This window comes from Falco rusticolus, chromosome 13, assembly GCF_015220075.1.
Source record: "Falco rusticolus isolate bFalRus1 chromosome 13, bFalRus1.pri, whole genome shotgun sequence".
Lineage (NCBI taxonomy): Eukaryota > Metazoa > Chordata > Aves > Falconiformes > Falconidae > Falco > Falco rusticolus.
In genome coordinates this window covers 23401456-23417847 of record NC_051199.1, presented here as the reverse complement: position 1 = coordinate 23417847, position 16392 = coordinate 23401456, and the positions used below count along the sequence as shown (strand labels likewise).

General features: G+C 40.5%; 1 protein-coding gene across 4 annotated transcripts in view; it reads left to right on the top strand.

The window, feature by feature from the left end:
* Window positions 1–744: 744 nt before the first annotated feature.
* The window catches only part of NAALADL2 (N-acetylated alpha-linked acidic dipeptidase like 2), a 504243-nt gene continuing 488595 nt past the window's right edge, over window positions 745–16392 (top strand). For 2 of the 4 annotated variants that reach the window (XM_037406785.1, XM_037406787.1), the window contains exon 1: window positions 745–833. The gene's annotated coding sequence lies outside the window, so the exon portion shown is untranslated. Of the gene's footprint in view, window positions 834–870; window positions 1070–16392 lie in introns of those variants that run through there. The other 2 variants (XM_037406788.1, XM_037406786.1) reach the window with 2 other exon arrangements.

Here is a 16392-nt window from a genome sequence, read left to right as displayed (position 1 = left end):
ATTGTAAGGAGACTGCATTAAAGATCAAAGTTTACCTACGGACACTAAAAGGCTTCGTCAAAGCAATGTAATTACAGCAGTTCAGACGCCTATGAAACTGTTCACTGGTGGTTTTTGCTCCTGCTGTCCTGGTGCAGAGGTGTGAGCACAGGGCTCAGCTGGGAGCGCCCGGCCCTGCCCGCCCCTGGGTGCACCCGGACGGCCCGGCTGGAGCTACGGAGTAATTTACTGTGTAACTAGCATGAGCACGACCCCCCGCATAGCCCAAATTATCACGGAGCAGCCTTGAAACAAGGCTTGACCACCTCTGGAACTGTCAAACGTGATGAACTGAGGTCGTAGGGTGGGGAAAAACCTCTCATCCCGCAGGAGCTGCAGCTGCGGGCTCTGCTGCTTGAACACGGGTAACAGCCTCGCCCGTAACCTGCACCACCTGTTGTCACAGCGTGTGAAAAGCTTTCTGCAGGTTTCCTCTCTCCACGTTCCCCAGCACCAGGGTCCCGCTCGCCTCTCCTCCCTCTGCCGCGGCTGGCTGGGGGGCGGGGGTCAGCAGGGCCCCGGACAGGCCCGGCCCGGCCGCTCACGGCGGCGGGGAGAGCTCTCCGCGCAGGCAGGGAACCCCCGCTGCTGCCGAGACGGCGCCGAGAGAGGGCACCGCGCCCCCAGGCCCCAGCCCGCTGGCCGCCCTCGGGGCCGCTTCCTGGGGTGGCCCCTGCTCGGCCGCCGGCGCCGCGCCGCTCGGGGAGAGCGCGCTCCCCGCTTTACGGCTGCTGAAAACCTCCTTCGGCGAGCGCGGGGCAGCCGTACGGCGCCGGGGCACCCGGGGTGGGCAGGTAACGGCGCGGCGGCGTGGGGAGGAGGCGGGCGGGTGGTGCGGCACCGGAGCGGCCGGGCCCCGCCGGCAGAGCGCCGGACTCCCGGGACCGGCCCCCCCCGCACCCCGCGGGCGGCAGCCCAGCCCCTCGGGTTGCGGGGCGCTTGTGGAGCCCGGCTGTCAGCTCGCCCTCACGCCGGTGGTGGTGGGGAACTTTGTCCTACCGAGGCGGTTTTGTGGGTGTTTTGCCCAAAGGTAACTCCAAACTCGGTTTACAAAAAAAAAAAAAAAAAAAAAAAAAAAAAAAAAAGAGTCGGTGCGAGCCAGCCCGGCGGGCTGCGGTGAGGTGAGGGGAGCGCGTGCCTCTGCGCGTGGCGGGCGCCAACTGCGCGGGCGCCGCCCGCGGCTGCTGAGGGGGCACGCGCTGTGAGGCAGCGCCGTCTCTCTTCCCCTGCCCGGGTGGGAGGGCCCGGCTTGAGGACGCTACAGTTTGCGGTAGAACAGGTAAATCTGCCTTGGAAATGTGCCTCGCACCGGTCCGGCTGGCTGCCTTCTGCCGCTCTGTCTGCCTTCGGAGTTACTGCCTTGCGTTACTCACAGCGTTTTGTTATTTGCTTTCTGTTCACTGGGCTGCGTCGATAAACTGGACATAAGCGTTGTCTCGGCTACATTTAGAAACTGAATTATGTGTTGAATTCATTGTTAGCGCTTAAATATATATATATAAAACCCCAACATGTAGTCGTACATGACATCTTGAAAACTTTCTGGGAGCCATCAGAACAACGATGACCTGGATGAAAACATGCGTTGCCTTCCTTCATTTGGCATATGCTCAGGTTATCTGTCACACAAATGAGTAATTTCACAGGTTTCGGTACAGGGTAATGCTGTAGTCCTGCTGTGTGACCCACAGTGTCTGGGTTTCTCCACCCAGGTGGAGCTCCTTGGCTTTAGTAAGTTTCTTGTACAGTAATGTTCCCGCAACTGACATGGCCTCAAAACTGTAATTAAAATGCACTCTGTAAAAGTTGCACTTGCAAACGGCACGGAGGTATCTTGCTGACTTCAGCTGAAATTTGCAGTGTTGTTGCTGAGTCATCTGGACAGAAATATTTGGGGAAGAAATAACTTAGATTTTTACCTTAGTCTGAACAGCCCATTTCGTGTTAGTTTATTTATTATTTGGTATGTATTTCTTGCATTTACAGGCAAATGTATTTGTTCGGTGGTTAGCATATGGAAAGCATTAGATGACTGAAACTGTAATGATGCCAGTCTTCTATATCAAGCCATGTTATAAATATTTTTAGAATTTTAATCTAAAGAGCTCTTGTATGAGTCCCAGTGCATCTGTAATGCAGCATTTATCTCCAGTGTTATCAAAAGACTAATGAGTATCTTCTGAATTTTGGTCTTAGATCACATTCCTAATAGATATCTTAACTGTATGATAATCTACCATAAAGTTAACCATCTGAAACAAGCCAAAGAATGATCTTTTTGTAGCAGACCTTTTGCAGTTTCTTCTGCTGGATTTTTTTAATTAAAAGCTGTAGAGCTATACACAACACTCTCTTAAGGAAAAAAAAAATATCCTGCAGAAAAAACTACTTTTCTCCAAGTTTCATCAGGTTTTTCTTGTTTTAAGTGTCTATCTAAACTTTGTGATTTTTTTCACATCCTTAAAGTAAAAACAGTTTTACGTTGTTGAAGATGTTAGCTCAGGCAATATTACCAGGCCAAATTGCTCGATAATGAAGTAATATTTCTGTTTGTATTAATGGGAAGCTGTTTTGTTTGCTTTGAAGAGTTGAGTACAGGTTGTTTATCTAAAGCAGAAAAAAGGATTAAGTGGTAAAAATGTCAGAATTGTCTAAGTCGATAACAAGATGCTCATGGTTCTTATGAGTGTTACAAGCTGCAGATTTTTTGTGGTAGCAGCTCCCAGTGGTCATGCTGAATCATATGACTTCCTGCTCTGTTAATCTTTGTAGCTGAAGTCTTAGCTTGTCACAGAACTGTGGTACACACCTGCATTATTTTGCCCCCTTCTTAAATAACGTCAAGGTATGAATGCAAACTAGACAAAAACAAAAACCCCAAAACCTTTAAAGTACTTTTTCTCCTCCTTAATAAACAGATTTATTTCAGAAGAGTAATTCTTAGTGATGCACATTCTCCAAGGAATGTCTGCTGTAGATCTTCATTATGGTTAATCTGTCAAGTAGACATCTTCTAGATCCTCAGACTCTTTCACTAGCTCTGGTGCTCCTACTACACGTACTTTTGTTGACCAAGATAGCGTTTCTGCAGTGCAATGTTTGTATGTACTACAGAGCTGGTGCCTAGGCAGTGTTGTGGGTGTTGTGTGTGTGTCTGCCCTCCCACCCCCACCCCCCACCCCCCCACACCCCCCCAGTGTGGCATTTGCTTTAGTGTTTAAGCACATGCATCTAAATATATATTTGCAAATTAATCTATTAGGACTATGCAATGTAATGTGAGGAGGTCATTGATAAATGGCTCTGAATATAGTGATGGAATGGAACTAGGATCTTGTAAGTTTCCTTCCTGTGCAGATAGCTTTTTGGTTTGCCGATATGTAAAACAAGTCCCAACACATCAACTAGGATCTTGTAAGTTGCCTTCCTGTGCAGATCACTCTTTGGTTTGCTTGTTTGTAAAACAAGGGTCATACCGCTTCCCTGAAGATAGCTGAAACTGATCAGCTATGAAATACAGGTGTTATGTCCAGCTGTGAGAAATGGAACAGATACTGATTTTTTTGTTTGTTTGGGGTTTTTTTTCTTTGGTTTGTTTGTTTTTTGTTTGAGGGGCAAAGTTGTTTCTTTTTCCTGCAGTGTGGAGATAGTGCTGCTGTTCTTGTTTTCACGGGGTTTTGACTCTTGTTGTGTGTTTGATTGGATGAAGTTGCTTTCTGGGACTAATTTTGCTTGATTCCTTGCCTGATGTGTCTCAGCAGAAACTGCTAACTGGTGTCAGGAATGTCAGTCGTATTTGTTCTGATGCTGCGTGCTAGAACATTTTTAGGTGGCGGTGTGCGGAGGGGACCAACTGTGTTTGTATCTTCTCTATTGGTTGTTGGCAATCCAGCAACCACTGAATCTCTGTATGGACTGCCAGTAGGAGGAATTGCAGAATTCTGTTGCACTGCTGTGAGGAATTGGACTTGTATGGATATAAAATTTTGCATTTAACACTTTTATGGACTGTGCACCACAGTTTAGTTCACAAGACTGCTATGTTGGCTACCAGTTTCTGCAGCAAAACTCTTTTGTTGATATTTGTATTTTTGTTAAATTTCTGAAACTTATGTATGTTTTCTTTCGATTGCAATCCAAACTTCTCTGAATTGAGATCTTTTAGATGTGGTGTCCCTCCTCTCTCTTGGCCGGTTTATATTTCTGTACCAAAAGCTTGTGTAAGGTTGCTGGAGAAGTAAAGAAAACACTTGGTTTTGTTCCTGACTTCTGTGGTTATATGTCTGTCTTATGTGTGTGTAGGTTTTTGGTTTTTTGATTGTGTGGAGTTTTTTGTTTTGTTTATTTTTAAAGTCAGTACTGGTTCTCGATTCAGCAGTTTTAGATTTCCAGAGCATGTCAGCATAAGTCCTCACATCAACACAGCTATACAACTTAGTAGCAAAAAAGCCCTGATTCCCCCTATTCCCACCATGCACTTGAATTGTAAAGTGTAGTAAGGAGAAGGAACTTTTCCCTCTCCTGTTATTTCCTTGAATTTTCTTTAGGATTTTAATGTTACTTAACTGCAGTGCTGAAATGGTTGAGAGTTGAAACCTGACATGCAAATTGCCTCCATTAAGTAACTGTGTGTTCTGACTGAGAAAGCAGGTTGTATTGAGGTGGGAATTGGGCTCTTCTCCCAAATAACAGGTGACAGGACAAGAGCAAATGGCCTGAAGTTGTGCCAATGGAGGTTTAGATTGGGTAGTAGGAATAACATCTTCAGCAAAATGGTGGTCAGGCATTGGAACAGGCTGCCCGGGGAAGTTGTTGTGTCACCATTCCTGGAGGAGTTTAAAAGATGTGTAGATGTGGCACTTAAGGACATGGTTTAGTGGTGGACGTGGCAATGCTGGCTTAATGGTTGTACTGTGTGTTCTTAACGGTCTTCTCCAACCAAAATGATTCTGTGATTCTATGGTCAGGTGAAAACAATGCACTCTATTCTTGGAGCCGTAGCAACATGTGCATTAAAGCACTTTGTTTCTCCTCAAATAAACATCTGCTGGTTCTGTCAGTTATGTATGCTTGGTTAACATTGCTGTGCTGGGAAGTAGCAAAGGTCATTCATTCTTCGGTAACTACATAGTTTCTGTAAAGCAAAAATGAAGTACAGCTCTTGCAGCCTCTGCTGAGGGCAGAAGAGCAGTTATTTGCTATGAGCCATCTACTAGCCATTGGTCGGCTAGAATCTAGCAGAGAAAAAAATGTTAGGACTTGAATATCTGAAAACATAGCCAAGAAGTAATCAAATAAAGGTTCATGAACACTGTTTATTCTGGTTTCTTGTCATGCTTGTAGTTCTGTGCAGGTATCTTGCAGGTATCTGAGAAGCACAGAATACATAGAGGAGCTGAATAAAGGTGAGAATATGCTATTATTTATTACTGATCCATTACTTGTGTTGAAGTTCAGTATCTTAACTTTATTGATGTTGGTTGCTGACCTCAGTAAGCCTTGATTTGTGGCTTGGACTGGTTAACTCTAAACTGTCTGTACTAAGCGTAGCATTCCTCCTTTATACAGAGCTGGAGGATTCAGCCATCGTACAGTTCTGTGTTTTTTGCTTGAAAATCAGAGGGAAATGCCACCCAGGCATATGTTGTAGGGAGAAGGAAATATGAAAGTCTCATTTGTAAAGTTGAATTGGTAGGATTGTTTGGTCTGTTGCTTTGTTCTGTCTTCATTGTTGTTTTTGAGCTTCTCAATTAAAAACTTTCCATGTAAATACGGATTAATTTGTGCGAGATCTTGAAGGAAAGGTTCAGTATGATCCAGTCTTTATACGACTGACCAGAAAATGTACAACACCTTTGTATTTGTTGTTAATGAGTTCACTCATTCTCTGTCAACTTTAGTTGCTTGTACTTCAAGGAGAATGCTAAAGTAAAAAAGAAATTGGAGAAGAACTGTATCAATGAATAAGTGTTGAAAATAGCTCCTGAGGGGGGAATTCAAAAGAGCTCAATATTTTGAATATTATCAAAGAGAAAGGCAAGGAGGGACTTGATTGCAGTGTTTAATTTTGAGCATTGTGAACAGAAATTCTATGATGAAGCAGAAAATGATGATATAACAAGATCGATTAGCTAAAATATGAGCCAGACACATTTTCAGTAGAAAAAAGAAAAGCATCTTCAGCGATGAGGGTTGTTTATTACAGGTTATAGTAGGATATTCATCAAAGGAAAATTTCAGTTTAAATGTGGTATTTTTCCTTTAACAGGTAGCTAAATATAAGTGAAGAGGGCCTGTGTCCATGTTTTATAGAATCAGAGTAGATGATCACAGTATTCTTGCTGTATCTAAATACATGAATGTACATAACAATACTGTTGAACTTAGAGCAGTTAACTCAAGACTTTTAAAATGTCTGAAACGTTTGGAGACAATGAGCTTGTTGTATAAGTTCTGTACTGAAGGTTGAAGATAGCTAAGTCATGTTGGCAACAACATTCTTCAGCAATGGAAAGATGTTATTACACTCAATTTCTGCATTAGTAGGTCTTGGCCATTATCTGTAAGTACTAGATTAACATGCTGGTTGCTAAGTTTCCTTACAAGTTTTCATGAAAGTACTGTGGAAACAAAGATGGTTGGAATCAAGAATATGAAAGAAAGGTGAAATTAAAACCAACAACAAATGCTGCTGTTAATTGGGTAACTTTCATAGAAGAGAGCATTTGGGCTGCTTTAGAAAACTGCTGATTACAACAGGCTGGTTAACAGAAGCGCCTACTCCGTGTGTGTGTGAATTATTGGAGGGTTTGCAAGGAGGGATTTGTAGATCCTGCAGAGATTTCAGGGAAATCTGTGTTATAATGCATTATCTCCTGCAGTGAAGAGCCAGTGGGAATGCTCTGAGGCTTTTAGTGTGCTCAGTTTTACATGCCTTTAGCAGGCAATGCTTTCAGGTCTTGGGCTTAGTGGAGTTGTAGGCAGCTGTGCTAGTTTTGACTGGGATAGAGTTAATTTTCTTCAGAGCAGCTAGTATGGGGCTGTGTTCTGGATTTGTGCTGGAAACAGCGCTGATAATCCAGGGATGTTTCAGTTCCTGCTGAGCAGCGCTTACACAGCGCCAAGGCTTTCTCAGCTCCTCGCCCTGCCCCACCAGCCAGCCGGCTGGGGGGCACCAGGAGCTGCGAGGGGACGAGGCCGGCACAGCTGCCCCCAGCTGACCCCGGGGGTCTCCCACACCGTATGATGTCACGCTCAGCACGCAAAGCTGGGGGAGGAAGGGGGGGACATCTGGAGCTACAGCCTTTGCCTTCCCAAGTCACCGCTGGGCGTGATGGAGCCCAGCTCCCCTGGGGGTGGCCCTGAACACCTGCCCGCGGTGGGCAGTGGGCACTGAATGCCTGGTTCCGCTCGGCTCCTGTGCGTGGCTTTTGCTTTACCAGTTAAACTGTCTTCACCTCAACCCACCGGTTTTCCCACTTTTACTCTTCCCATTCTCCCCCCCATCCTGACCAGAGGGGAGTGAGTGAGCGGCTGTGCAGGGCTGAGTGCCCAGCTGGGGTTAAATCATGACAGCAGCATAAGGAGCAATAAAATAATTGTAAATCAGAATAGCAAAACCTCCTTTTGACACTTAAATTTGACAGGAAGAGCAGAAAGCAAGCTGAAGTGCAAGTCAGATAAGATATTACTGTTTTGTATAAACTTCAGCTTTTTAGAGAAGATAGCAGGAATCAGCCTTCAATGTGACGAGAGGATTGCCAAAATAAATGAAGTGGACACAGGCAAACCTGCATCACTCAGACCAGTCTTTTTGGTTAAATCCCTGAAGATACTGAAGTGATGACCAGAGGACTGATAAAAGGACATGGTTTGGTGAACCACATCATGTATGCAATGAGGACCAGCTGGTTATAATACTGCAGCAAATTAGAGCAGGAAGAGTCTGCAGCTGGAAGGATTTTTGAGAGTCTGAAAAAGATTGTGCTGCTTGTCTCAAGTGATAATACGCAAGTATCCAGAAAGTTTCGTGAACCATGCTGAAGAGAAGGATATCTGTTGTAGTATTGATCAGTGTAAGAGTTGGAGATGTCTGCAAAAGTGTGTGGGTTTTTTTTTTTTTTTAGGGCTCAGTCAACATATTCTAAGTGACTTCCTAGTAAGAAACTGCAGTGAAAAGTATTCAAGGGTTTAGAAACCAGTGGATGATAGATGTGTGAAGTACTGTTAGAAAAAAAAAGACAGGGATTCCAAATGCTGTAATTACAGAAAATCCTGCATGAGTGCATGTGCAAGGTAGAGGTCTTGGACTATGTGTTATTTTTCTCCTTAGCAATAGGAGAAAGTAATTCATAGGTGCATACATATTTTTCCTTTGGGACTGTTCTATTTTTTAAATTATTATTAATTGTATTAAGTTTAAATTTAGGCATTTTATTTAATGTTCTAAGGAACTCCATGCAAGTTCTACCTTTTCTTACTTTGTATTTACATTCATATTAGGGATTGGCTAAATTTATTTCAGGCTTTTTGTTCATAATGGGGATAAAAAAATTAACTTTTATGAAATAGAGGAGTTTTTCTTTTATGCACTGACATAGGCCCAAGACTGTTGTTAGTATGTGTGACGTAAGGTGGTATAGGCCAAGTTTGTGGTTTGAAAAGATTAACTTTGGCAAAACTGTAACGAGAAGTATCTGTTAGAGCAATGGGTGAGGAATTCTTTAAAAAAAATTATTATTTGTAGAAAACCATGTGTATACTGGCAATTTCCAAGTAGACTTGGGTGTATTTATCTACCCATTATAGTTCTTATTTTACGGATGAATATGCTAAGTGCTATTCAGAATTATTTGGCCATATGTTCCTGTTTTTATGGAACTTCATTTTGCGGGCTCTTTATATAAATAAAATTATTCTCTTCATGATGGCATGTAGTAAGAGGAAGAGAAGAGAATGTTATTTCAAATGTTATACCTTTTGCAAAAGAGCAGATGGTATTTGTATGTGGGGCATCAAGTAAGTTTTACACTTTGAAGCGACTGCTTTATTCCAGATTGTCTAAGTTAAATTAGAGTTTCTAGATCTTCCGGAGCATACCAGGTTATATTACCCTTGTCAGTGTGTTTTAAAGCCAGCAAAGGTGTGGAGTGACATTGACCCTCTGTAGCTTTATTTCACTGTGTTTCTGTACGATGGATTGGTGCCCATGAGCAGGCAGGGGTTGCTTGCATAAAATCTGTATTGTGTTGTACTTCTGCAAGATGGGACTGACATGAGGCTGAATGATCTCAAGTTCCTGCATCGTCATTTGTGCCTTTCTACAGATGAGTGTTAAGACTTGACTCTTCCAGTCTTTACGACTTCCTTCAGTTGCCACACTTTGCAAAGCCGATAGAGAGCAGTCTCTTGGTGACATTAACCAGCTCCTTCAACACCTTTGGATGCATCCCATCAACTGTCACAGTTGGTTCTGTACAGTCTATTCCTGAGACTTTGAGGGCACTGAATTTGATACAAAAACTCCCAGGAAAAAATAGCTGACAGATTAATTTTCTGATTTGTCTTCTAATGTGAAATTTGAAATCCACTGGTCATGCCAATTGTGGGGAGGAAAAAATAGTTTGGCAGTAAAATCTCAGAGGAATTCATAGGTAGGAACTTCAGGCTGCATTGAAACAATAAATTATTAAACATGCCTTCTTATAAATGTGTTCTAATAAATTTACATCTGTGAATCACAAACATTATGCTGCGTGAGACTAAGGGCAGGGATTTACATTGTGTTGCTGTCTAAATTAGTTGTCTTTCACTATTCCCTTGCTTAGTTGGTTGTTGTTACTTCTTAATGACAATATTTGGGCATGTTAAAAAGCATACTTCTGGTGATTCGCTTCAAATAATGTGGTTTTATAACTATTCTAGTAGGATCAAATCCATATGAACTCTTGTACAGAAATTATTTCTTGCATGCATATTTGAAAGTGTAATATTAGAAGGCAGCAAAGACTATTGAACTGCTGTAGGTACACACCTTGTATCTACAGCAAATAAAGGAGTATGCTGGGGGCTTACCAAATTTTGTAATCTTCCTGTTGATGCTGGCTGTTGCTGTGGGAACCATTGCAGAGCATGTACAGTATGAAGAAACTGGCTCTGAGGGGGAAACAGGAATGTTGGGGGTCACTTCTATATAAAGTGAAATTTACTGTGCCTCTGGCTAGTGTAGTAGACTGTCTGAGGCTGAATTACGGAAGCCTATTAAAATATTGGTGGGTTTACTCACTTAGAGGTCTGTAACAATACCTGTGGAAGAAAACCATTGAGAGATCTGGTTGCTGCTTCTCTTAACTGTTGAAGGAGACAGTAGTGACACAGTGCCCTCTTCTGCATTCTGTAAATGGGACAGTAACAGCCATTTGGACATGCACCAAAGTGGGAAAAAGAAAAAAAAAATCCAATTAAAAAGGGAAGACATGGTGTCAGAAATGTGCCTCTGAAATTTTAAATATAGTAGTAAGGTTCTGCATTCCTGCAAATTTTTACTGTATCAATTGAGTGTAAGCCCTATACGATATTGTTTATGTAAGTGCTTACACAAGAGAGGCGTATGTTGAAATACTTTGAGAAGCCTGGTCTTGTTTTCAGGCCAAAGTGTTGGCCCAGAGCTGATATGTGAGCATATGTTCAACACCTTGAACTACTAGTTATTCAGTCGTCTTTCTCAGTCACAGACAAGCATGCAAAAGTATCCAGTAGTCTCTTGGGATGGAATGAGAACAAAAGATATTTTTAAATGAGATTGAATTTTTGTTTTCCTACTAGCTAATCACATGTATTAGATGCTTGATGAGTGTCTGGTATTTGAAAAACAGATAGAACATGGGCAAGTATGTCTGGCACAAGCCAGATGGTTTGATTTTTGTCTTCATGGAAATAGTAAAAAAATGTATGTAGTGAGCAAAGAGGCTGTAGAGAACATGGTGTTTCCAAGGGGGGTGGTGGTCTGGGGGTGGGGGGTGGAAATTGCATCTCTAGTTCTCATCCGTTACCAGACTCTGCAAATGTTATACAGAGCTTTTCTTGATTACTGAGTTGTGGCTTCTTTTCATTTGCTTCATCTACCTACTTGTAACACTTTGAAAATGAGTATTTTGGGACATGCTTTCTCCCTTTCATCCTTGGTCAAAAAAAGGTTTTTTTCTTCATGTTTTCTAACAGCTGTTTTTCATAAGTGTGTGTGTAGGAAAATACTCATTTCCCATGTGGTTTAGCTTGCTTTTTGCACTGTTAATACTCCAGCATAACAAAAAATTATTCTGCATAGACATTTCATTCTTTTGATATATTTTGTATGTTGGCATTTAAGTCTAGATTTTAAAGGTGAGTGGATAATTAACTTTGAAACTATGAAAGTTTAAATTTATTAAATTTGCATTTGTATTTTACAACTGTTTCAGTTTTTATAACAGTTCTAAAGAACACTTCAGTTTTCTAGAGTAAGGTCTGGTCTGCAGAAAAAAATAGGGGATATTTCATTTTTTTTAAATTTTCTTTTATTAATTTGAATGTTCAAAGGTCCAGCACTTCAGAACCAGAAATTCCCAGGAGCAAAAAGTTTCCTGGGATGTGTGTTCAAACATAGGATCTTTCGGTGGCACACGGATGGAGTTGTTTGTTTGTTTGTTTTTTAAGTTATTTTTTCATTGTTCCCTTTTGTTTGTAAAAAGGAGCATACTGCTGGTTTATTTTGAGTAATGTGCAGATGGCTCTTGCACATAAAAATTATTGGTGTATCTCTGACTGTAGAGAACTGAAATGAAATACACATTTTCATATACATGGTGGTTATATACTAAAGTATATAAACATACAAGAATTTATTTATGTATGTGCAATCTTGAGCAAATAGCTTTGTGGCTTCTGAATTTGAAAATAGTTCCAGAAAGGTTGTAGAGAATATTTATAGGATTTTTTCTGAGCTCCTAAGAGGAATCAAAGATGTATTAAAGGAAATGTGTGGTTCTTGAGAACTACATGGTTTGAACAACTATTGTATTGTTATTTCAGATTCTGTGAAAGTAACCTGAGATGGTATCCCTTTTAGGCATTAGTATGTATAATGCTAAGATTGAAACATGTTTGTTGTCTAGTTGCTAATAGATCAGGGTTCAATAGAGTTGTCTTTGTGTATTAGTAGCTGAGAGCAGATGTATTGACTGTCTTGGGAAGAGTGGAGCAAGGTGTAAGGTAGCTATTATCCAGTCTTCCTTCCAGTGAAAGATTTGTGCTCCAATACCAAGAAGGGGAAAAAAGTGCTAGCAAATATCAAATTATAGTTGAATTATTTTAAGTAAAATACTTGATGCTTCTTCTTAATGCAGAATTGGTTTTTGTTTGGTATGTCATTGAAGCATAAATGAGAAATTTGAAAAACCTTACTCTTTTTCCATCTTTCTCATGATTAAATGTATTTTTGAAAAATAATACTGATATGTAAGGACTATTTTCTGCTCTTTGGCTTAGTTGTTTTTTTCTTTATAAAAGAAAATTTCTTTCTAGATGTATAATAAGTTCGAAGTGGAAAAGCCTAAGTAATTTAGCCCTTTTTCTAGCACTTTGTGTGATTCAGTTTTGAAGTCCAATTATTTCTATGTTTAACGGAGACACTTCTTTTTCTTTAGTTTGGCTGAAAGGAGCTAATTAATGACACTGCCTAGAAAGATAAGATAGAAGTGTTACCAAAAAAAGAGGGGGAAAACCTTTTTTGACCTTTAGTGCATAATTATTTTTAGTACCAGTTCAAATGTCTGAAAATCACTGATGTCCTGAGAAGGCATAAAAATGCCAGTGTAAAAGATCTATCAAAGTAATTAATTTTCAGAATTGAAATAAATGTGATTTAAAGGGGAGCTGTCAAGATACTTAAATCTTAAAATCACAGTAGTGAAAATTTTGTTTTTATTCTGTTAGAAGGCTTGCATTTACACCATTGGTTCTAGAATAAATTAACTGAAAGCTGTAGAAAAACTTCAGGATTGTTATTACGGTGCTCCCTAGGGAATGTTAATGCATTTATTGTTTATGTCTTGCTTTAGAGGAGTTCCATCTGGAAACATCTATTCAGTTACCTTGTGTAATGTGAAGTATTCCATCCTGTTATGTGAATGTACCTCCATTTAAGGTGCAGACTGACACAGAGTCATACTGGTTTAGGAAGAAAAATGAAAAAGAAGAGAATTTTCTTTGAAACTTTTGAAGTATAGAGGACATTGTCTTACAGTGATATGAGATGTGCCTCACAAACTGGCTTAAAATGCACACTGACCCTTGTCTGATTTGCTTGGCGTAGAAACCAACTTGGGTAGATATTTTACAAACAAAAGGAAGGCAGCAATCTGGAAATAGATGAAACTTGGCTAGATTTTCATCAAGGAATTACATAAGAATCGTCTTGGTTAGCTAAATAACTCTTCATAGGAACATTCTGTATGCAGCGAGAGGTTCCTTAATTTACAGAAGCTAATGCAAATATTACCTCAGTCTTTCCTGGTAATTTCTTTTTTTTTTTCTTTTTTCTTTTTTTTTTTTTAATTCAGGGCTTAAGACTACATTTCTGATAGTCCTATAGGCCCTGACTGTACCATAACATGCAGTGGCGTGTGTGATTTCTGTTTTCAAGAACATTTTTTAATCTTCACTGTCATGGTATACTGATCAGAGTCTTCAGAGGGCTGCACTGTATTTTGTTAGTTACTTCAGCTGGTTAAAAATGAAAGGAAGTGCCAAAGAAAATTAATCAGGAGTATTTCTGCAGACTCAGTACTGAGAGTCTGGTTTATCAGTGCTTTATAACAAGAACAGCAATACTAAGTAAAGAGGGGTTCAGCGCTTGTCTAAGATACTGTTAAGATGAGAAACTTCTGGAGCTTTTCCAGAGTGTGTTTTTGAAGGCTGTTAGCATTTTTTGTAGTACTTGTGTTTTTTGAAGTACTCCCTTGGCTGTGTCACATGGACTGAACAACAGGTCAGACTTGAACAAAATAAATACACACAGCCTAAAATTTGCAGGATTTTGCAATTGGATATAATGAAATCAAACTGTTGGAAAGTGTTTCTTTGCCTTGTGTGGTGGTGGTGGTTATTTTTTTTTTTTAATTGGTCTTCCTTTAATGGAGTATAGATTAATATTGCAATGTTGTGTTTTTGTTTTTTTGGTGTGTGTGGTCTGGTTTTTTTTGGTTTTGTTTTTTGTTTTGTTTTGTTTTTTTCCCCCCCCAAATAGCCTGCTACTAAAATACATGCTGTAATTTGTAAACTTTTAAGTTATTTTTGTTAGCAGCCTAGGGTCTTTCTGTTGTTTAGATGTGAAAATCTGGACAAGGTTTATTCCTCCCCCGGCTGCTAACCTTTGTTTTTCTTTAGGCTTCTTCTGACATTGTTTCAAATCCAAGTTTTTGGAGTGGGAATGTGTGGGAGTGTTAGGCAGAATAAAAGACTACCTGGAGTATGTATCAATCCAACATGAACCTGAGGTATCTGGTGTCTGAGGTGTTAGGCTTTTATAGTGACTACTTTAGTCAAGCCAATTTGGAGGCAATGAAACAGATCTCTGGATTTACAGGTTGGATACCCATTGCTGAAGTCAGGGCTCTTGCTCAGCAGAGCATTCACATATTTCAGATTATACGCTTCCCTCTGCTAACTCAACAAATTAATGAAGAATGTTTGCTGAAATCTCACTGACTTCAGTTCTTCAAGTAACCGGCAAATTCAGATGACTATAAATGCTTCACAAATGGCTAAAACAAAATATGGAGAGTCAGGGTTGCCCATTTAGTGCTCTGAATGCTTTAACAGTCCGTCTGGTCCGACTTCTTAGTTGAAGGTCAAGAGCTCATGTGAACAACGGCAGTTCTCATGTGTGCAGGGTCTGTATCATGTAGTGCTTATGCACACAGGCTGGCATAAGAGCAATACTTGCTTAAGAGCAATACCTGGAATCTTGAAATGAGCGTACCATACTAACGTGAGAGTACAGAATTGCATCTCTTCATATCAGTGGGCATCAAAGATATTTTTAGTTAATAGTAAAAGATGCTCTGGGGAGGAGAGGGTGGTATCTTTGTTTTTTTGTTAGACAGAGTAGCATATAATCTGCAGGATAGACTGTTCTAAAGGTTGGGCTGCAATAGTGAGTGCCTAAGAAAAGTCTGAATTGTTGAAACATGTTGCCACAGTGCAAAACTAGGGTGGGATTCAGTGAAAAAAAAAAAAAAAAAAAAATCTCCAGCAAAAGGTGTAATGCATTTTTATTTCATTCTTTGCTTCAGGAGTAGCTTTCTGAGTTGGATTCCTAATGAGAATTTGTGAAAACTTTATGCTTAAGTAACAGAGATTCATGAATAGTTGATTTCAATTTGATTTTTCCTGATTTATGCATGAGTTTATTTGCTTTAGGCAGGCCTGTAGGGACTGAAACCAGGTTTTTTTTCCCCTAAAATTTAAGTTGTAGTACTATCAAATTTTGTTTCCTTTCAAGAAGCAGATACCTTACTTAACAGCAGTTGCTAGAGAGCTGCAGTTCCACACATCTGTAATTCATGCCTGTTCTTATCCAACATGTCTGCTGTTAAACTTCAGTGGACTTGAGGTCAGAACTGATGCAAATTTGGTATTTTGAAGACAACTAATTTGGTGGACAGAAATGTATGGAAAGACTTTGAGTGTGTTGTATTGCTGTTTTGACTAATAACGACTTGACTAACACGAGTTAGTTGTGTCCTTTTTTATTCTCCCCACCCCCACCCCCCGCCCCTTAGATCACATGATATGCTTTGACTGGAACAAGAGGTCACTAACTGAGGTAAATTAATGTTAATCAGCTTATAGGAGGAGTCCAGTTTGAGAGGTGAAAGAAAAAAATCTAAGACCCAACCCCCTGTTTATAAAGTAATTTGTATTTCAGTATCAAAAATATAACTTCTCCAACCTAGTTTCAAGTTAATTAAACAAAATAATTTATTAGAATCAGAATTAAAATACCAAGAACAGCACTTACATTTTGTATGAGTAGCACTTACGTGATTCAGCAAACTCTGTAGAGCCAAACTAGCATTAAATCTACATAAAGTAGAGCAGGATCAGTGCTGTGCAGGATTCCTTACCTGCCGGAGCTACCCAGGAGGCAGCTTTGATGCTCTGAGCCTGCAAGAAACATGGAGTTTCCTCTTCTCCCTGTGTGCTGATTTTGTGGTGTTGCTGTATGTGTAGTGGGACCAGGAGATGTTAGAAGCAGCTTTCCATGGGTTGTAAGCCAGGAAACAGAAAACTAGTTGCTCTGTGGAAGCTGGG